Below are 7117 nucleotides of genomic sequence, written 5' to 3' on the forward strand. Positions count from 1 at the left end.
TATAATGTTACTTTCAAGTTCATTTCTCTTTCTCTTTGTTATAGATGTTTACGTCACTGTAAGCTGAAAATGCATTACTGTACTGTCATGCATTGTTTGCCGCGTTCTGATAATGAGTGTTTACGGCCTGTCGCCGCTCGTGGCATGGCTTGCCTTTGTGCACGCTACAATCGTCTCATTAGCGAAACAATGGCAAGAGACTGCTATTTGATGTTACTTACACTGCTGCTTTCTTTGATAATGACCAACAAGAACCAAATAATAGACTGCGTATGATAGAAGATGTTTTGAACGAGAGTTTAGCAAAAAATTTTCTCTGTTTGAAAATCTTTGCAGACGCCTCTTTAGTACATTACATTCTGCACAAAAATTGGTCATCTTAGATTTAAAAATCTAGTCAATTGCTGTGCTTCATTTCTGACTGTATCACTATTAGGCATAAGAATAATACAAATATAAACATGACATGATATGTATATTCCTCCGCATTTGCTGTTGTCTCACTCTAGTTTCGTAGTTTATTAGGCAGACAGGATTTAAATGAGATGGCTAGCAGCAAACACAAAAGAATACATGGCAAAATGTTTATATTCGTATTATTCTTATAGTGAAGAGAATACTGCATGTGATTCACAATTCAGAAAAGTTCCTATTAATAACTGTCTCTTCTCACAGGTAGGAAAAAATTCTGAACATAGAGTTAGCCATTTTGACAAACATCCCAAACAGTCTTGCCAGTCAGATGTTCGTAGTAAATTGAAATACTGCTACATCCAAAGATGAATACGGAATTTGTATTTACTTTGTAGGATAATGTATAAAATGCAGTGGTCAGAACTCGGGGCAGAGAAAAAAAAGCTCGCCTTCCACCTTCTCTCTCTCTCTCTCTCTCTCTCTCTCTCTCTCTCTCTCTCTCTCTCTCCCCCGCACAGAAGTTTTGGCACCAGTATTTATCTTTGTGCCTGCAAAGTATGCCTGAGTAATGCTACATATATTCGACGGCAGAAGTTAGTTGTGGTGGCACCTACCAACATTTTTTGGAACTTCCGCTTACTTTGCACTCGTTTCTAAGCCGCAGTCGGTTTTTTGGATTACAAAAACCGGAAAAAAGTCCGGCTTTGATTCGAGTAAATATGGTATATAGTGCTTCTATACAGGGTGTTTGCTTTAACTTGGAACAACTAAGTATCTTAAAAATATGCAATGTGTGAAAAAAGTTTGAGATGAAAAGTTAATATTTTGAAAGGGGATATCTCTTTGTACTAAAGCTGGCCATCACCTACCCACCACTGATCCTACCCCCTTGGGAGGGTCAACTTTTTATTTTCAGATATGAATCCCCCATTTCTACTGTAGACAGAAACATATCTGGGATTTACCATACATTTTTCCCGTAGTTGGCACTGTAATTGACAAAATTCTCTCTCTCTCTCTCTCTCTCTCTCTCTCTCTCTCTCTCTCTCTCTCTCTCTCTCCCCCCCCCCCCCCCCTCTCCCATTTAGTACTCACTTGTTTGAGTGCAAAGATTTTGTCCTAAATAGCTGTTGTTATTGTTAAATATTTAATTTAGTTTTGCAAATTTGGTTGTACAGTAAAACTTTTACAAGCAGACATTTAAAAGTATGGCATATAAGCTACATTTAATATAATGTAGCTCTCTGTTTCCTTCAGTGCCCCACATTACAAGACTTGATTTTCAAGAGTCCCCCTTGAATCTCACCATTAGGGTGACTGTTTCCAGCCCATTCTTACTTCCAGCCGTCATAAATCTCCACCAATTACAGCACCATCTACCTCGAATAGAAAAAATTGTTTCAGATAAACCTAAGGTCTTTTTTCATGCACTCCCTCAGGTTCGAGGCAGGTAGCTGAATTGCTGATTCAGAGGCTCAAACAGTTCTGTTACTGTGTAGGCTGCAGATTCCTTGACTTGTGCCGTTGGGTGGTGGGGTATTGGGTTCAACTCAGGCGTCCCCTACACACAATAAGTGGCTACACAGATAGCAGGTGCTGTGTGGAGTGGACCGAGTTAGAGGGTCTTAGGAAAGAACAAAAAGGGTTTCAGTATCCAAGTGTACAGGTCAAACACAAGACAAATGTTGATTTTGGGACCACAGGTATTGTAGTAGTAAATTGTCATAGCTGTGTTGGGAAAGACCAAGTGCTCGAGGCACTAACAGGAAACAGATGCACAAATTGTTATATGTACTGAAAGCTGGCAAAACCAAAGATAAGTTCAAGTAAAATTTTAAAAAAAGGACCTAATCATTTTCAAAAAGGTCAGATTAAATAGAGTTTGTGGTAGCATGTTTGTTGCTGTTAGAAGTAGTATGTCTTGTATGAAAATAGAAGTAGATAGTTCCTATGAGTTAATATGGGTAGAGGTTATACTTGACAACTGAAATAAATTAATAGTTAGTTCCTTTTACTGACCTCCCATCTCGCATCATACAGTTGCTGAACAGTTGAAAGAAGAGTTAAGTTTCCTTTCAAATAGGTGCCCCACTCATACAATTATACTTGGTGGTGACTTCAATCTACCCTCAATATGTTGATAAAAATACATGTTTAAATTTGGTGGTGAGCATAAAGCATCATCTGAAATCGGACAAAGTGCTTCTCCAAAAATCAATTCGAACAGTTAGCTCGGGTGCCCACTCAGTGTAAATGGTTCCAAAAACATACTGGACCTCTTAGCAACAAATATACCTGAGCAAATAGGGAGCAGTAAGATGGATACGGGGATTACTAACCAGAAGAATGTTCTAGTGAGACTGAATACCACAGTCCCCAAGCCCCCCCCAAAATAAATACAAACTATAAAAATGACAAAATATGTCTTTCTAAAAAGGCAGATAAAAATTTGCTTGACACATCCCTAAGAGACAGCTTCTACTCCTATCCAGTTGACTACATAAGTGTAGACCAGATGTGGCATAAATTCAGAGAGATAGTATTGACAACAGTCGAGAGATTTATACCAAGTAAATTAAAAATAGATGGAACTGACCTCCCACAGTACACAGAACAGGTCAGAACATCATTGCAGAACCAGGCAGTATACCTAATTTAAAAGAACGCAAGATCCCCAAGATAGGTATAGTTTTACAGAAGCTCGAAATTTAGCATGAAATTCAATGAAAGATGCTTTTAATAGGGTTCACAATGAGACTTTGTCTCAAAATGTGACAGAAAGTACAAAGCGATTTTGGTTGTGTGTGAAGTACACCAGCAGCAAGTGACGATCGATACCTTCAACAATGAAATAGCAAAAGTAATGTTACCGATGACAGTACCACAAAAGTTGAGTTGTTAAATACAGTTTTCTGACATTCCTTCGCTAAAGACAACGAATTAGGTATTCCAGAATTTCAATCGATAACTGCTACCGTCATGAATAACTTAGAAGTAGATATCTTTGGTGTAGCAAAGCATCTTAAATCATTTAATAAAGTCAAGTCCTCTGGTCCAGTTTGTATTCAAGTTAGAATATTTTCAGAGTACGCTTATATAATAGCTATGTTCTTAACAATCATATGTAACCTCACACCCAACAATACACCTGTACCTAAAGACTAGAGGGTTGCAGTGGTCACACCAATACTCAAGAAAGGAAGTGGTAGTAAACCGGATGAATTGTATGTATGTATACCACTGAAATTAATTCGAAGTAGGTTTATGGGACATATACTGTGTTCAAACATTATGAGTTACTTCAAGGAAAATGTGTTGACACACAGCCAACATGGATTCAGAAAATCTCATTCTTGTGAAATTCAACTAGGTCTTTATTCTCATGAAGTAATGATTGCTCTCGACAGGGGATGTCAAATTGATTCCATATTTTTAGATTTCCCAAAGGCTTTGGATGTAGATTTCCCAAAGGCTTTGGATGCTGTTCCTCACAAACAGCTCATCATCAAGTTGCTTACCTATGGAGTATCCTCTCAGTTGTGCAACTGGATTCACCATTTCCTGTCTGAATGATCACAGTATGTAGTAATAGATGGAAAGTCATTGAGTGGAACACAAGTAATAGCTGGCATTTCCCAAGGAAATTTGATAGCCCTTCTGCAGTTCCTAATTTATAGAAAAGATTTAGCAGAAAATCTGAGCAGCCATTTTAAATTGTTTGGAGATGATTAAAGGCATCAGAAGATCAAAAACAGTTACAAAATTATTTAGACATGGTACTCTATTGTGTGAAAAGAGGTGATTGACCATAAATAATGAAAAGTGTGAGTTCATACACATAAGTGCGAAAAGGAACCCATTAAGTTTCAGTAACATGACAAATTGCACAAATCTAAAGGCTGTCAATTCAACTAATGTGTAGCAATTACAATTACAAACAACTTAAATTGGAATGATTACATAAATAATGTTGCTGGGAGGGTAAATCAAAGAGTGGCAGCTCATTTTGTATTAGTGTGAAATCAGGGAAAGTGTGTCAAAAACCTATATAGGAAGAAATAATCATTGTAATAAAATAAGAGAAGTCAGGGCTTACACAGAAATATTTAAATGTTTGTTTCTTCCATACACTGTTAGTGTGTGAAAGTAGAGAATACTGTGAAAGTTGTTCGATGAACCATCTGCCAGGCTCTTTAAGTGTGAATTGCAGAGTGGTCATGTGGATGTAGATATAGATGAAGGATCTGAATCTGCAACAAAAAGGTGACTTCCATTCAAAAATAATAAGTTGATCTTCCACCCCCATGTAGGAGATGGCCAGTTTTATCACACAAACATTTGAAAATATTAACTATCACCAAGAACATTTTTTTCATATGATTTGTATTTTTCAAGATATTTAGTTGTTTAAAGCTAAAAACCACCCTGTATATTCCTTCCATCTTCTGGTTTTCCCTCCTGTCATTGTAAGTAAAATTGAAAGGGTAATTAGGGAACTGAAAAATAAAAACTCCACTGGTATTGGTGAAATACCTGTCAAAATTCTTGAGTGTCCTATAAATGTGATATGTGTCATGTATCTCTGCAACTCCAACTGTTCCCAATAGAGTTCAGTATACCGCCATTAAATATCAGTAGATAAGGGGTGATAAAGTGAAAGTAACTAATTATGATCTAGTTTCTCATCTGAAATGAGTCTCAAAAATTCTAAAAACTTTTTCTTGGGTTGTTAGTGAAACTGCCTTGACAACCACAATTCACTGAACAAAAACTAATTTCAATATTTCCTTAAAATGGGTTTCATTTATACTACTGTTATCGGACAAATCTAAGTCACACTTGTACAGTAAGGATTATGAAAACAAGAGTTGTAAAAGAATTTTGATATTTCATGTGCCTTCTGTGTGGTGTCTGAATTAGGTAATTAAAAGGAGAAAGAAGAGAAGAAAAGAAAAGAAATACTAGTTGTTTTAGGTGTCTTGTCAGAACAAGTGAAGGTAATCCACTTAACTGTGATTGATAATAACTTGTGGTCAGTAATATATGCCTGCATTTTTTATTTTTCATTGCCCTTTTCTGTATAGAAATGAATTTCAATTTTCTTCTGCACTTGTAATTATATTGTATGACAGATGTTCCTTTTTATGGTTGTAATTATGGGTTTTTCTTGATTTCCAGGCCCAGAAAGATTATACTCCTGATACTGGTATCTCTCTCCAGAATGCATTTAGTTACATCAGCTTCCCTGTATAAGTTTGATAAAATGGAACTGAACTGTGATATGTAAAACTACAAGTTTGAAGGACATTTTTTGTGTTGCCACTAGGTCTGTGGTTTAAAAAAATATTCACAAAGACTGGAGTGTTCAGCTCCTTGGTGTCAAGCTCTGCAAAGTTGTGACATATTATTTAGACACTGAACACTGTCAGTGCCAAACTTAATAAGTATTACTGGAGAGCAGAAAAGTGTGTGTGTCTAAAACTAAGTACCTGCATATCTAGTCTTTCATCTGTTAGGACTGAAACAAAAATTTTGTTTTTTGCTTTCAGTTACAGGAACTCATTACAGCCTCAATTTGCTGCTCTTAATTTCTGAGCTCTTATGTCGGTGTTAAAAATGTATTGCAGTTACTAAGGAGAAGTGTTTTAAACTTTTCGTTTGTAGTAAAAACTGCTCAAGACTGATACTGTAGCTTTTTATGATTTTCATATTGAAAGAGGGATATACCTTATTACAGTTCTTTTTTCTGTAAACACCTACGTTTGTGAGCAGTGAAGTGTGTCTAAAACTAAGTACGTGTGTACATAGTTTTTCACTTGTTAGAAGTGAAATGAAAAGTTTTTCTTTTACATTGAGGTACAGGAACTCATTACAAACTTGATTTGTTGTCCTAATTTCTGAGCATTCCTCTCCCTTTGTCCCCTCCTCCTCCCAAATTACTAAACAGAACTGTTTGTAAACTGTTCACATGTGGAAGAACCTGCAAGACTGATAATGAAGCTTTAAATGATGGGAAATGAAATTGTCTCTGCTTCAGTTGCCACTTTTATACATTGTTAGGTCTGTGCTCTGGACAAACATTTGCAAAGGCTGGAGTATTTAGCTTGTTAGTGTAAAGCTCTGCAAAGTTGTAAAATTATGCCATTTAGACTCTGACTTAAAGGTCTTACAGGAGAAGCATGGAAGCACTAACCTGCTTGCGTGCAGTTACGTATGTATCCAGAACAAAGTACCTGTATATCTAGTTTTTTCTCTGTTAGAAGTGAAATGAAAATTTTAATCTTTTTGCATTGAGTTGAAGGAACTCATTGCAGCCTTGACTAGCTGCTCTTAATTTCAGAGCAGTGATGTCAATGTTAAAAATGTTTTGATATAACTAAGCAGAAGTATTTGAAATCCTTTATTTGTAGAAGAAGGTGTAAGATGGAGAATTAAGTTTTTTTAATTAGAAATAAAACATTTTGTGTCTGTTACATATGATTCAGATTTAAAGAATGATGTACTTTATTATAAAGCTATTTTTTCTGTTAACAGTTGTAAAATATTCGCCTCGGTTGTTACAGAACCACTAGAAAGTAAAGAACAAATAACATAGCTTCTTATTTTTAGCTGAGGTGCATGAGGGATAATTTTTGCTTTGTACAAACTATGCTACCTGAAGAATACTCTGCTGCAAGCATCGTTATAACAAACCAAACCCCGG

The 7117-nt window shown here is 36.2% G+C and overlaps 1 protein-coding gene across 2 annotated transcripts in view; it reads left to right on the forward strand.

Annotated features, from left to right (window-relative positions):
- LOC126295320 (putative nuclease HARBI1) overlaps positions 1 to 6909 on the forward strand; it is a 48365-nt gene extending 41456 nt beyond the window's left edge. For both annotated transcript variants that reach the window (XR_007552457.1, XM_049987779.1), the window contains one exon: positions 5593 to 6909. The gene's annotated coding sequence lies outside the window, so the exon portion shown is untranslated. The remainder of the gene's footprint in view (positions 1 to 5592) is intronic.
- Positions 6910 to 7117: the final 208 nt, after the last annotated feature.

This window comes from Schistocerca gregaria, chromosome 11, assembly GCF_023897955.1.
Source record: "Schistocerca gregaria isolate iqSchGreg1 chromosome 11, iqSchGreg1.2, whole genome shotgun sequence".
Lineage (NCBI taxonomy): Eukaryota > Metazoa > Arthropoda > Insecta > Orthoptera > Acrididae > Schistocerca > Schistocerca gregaria.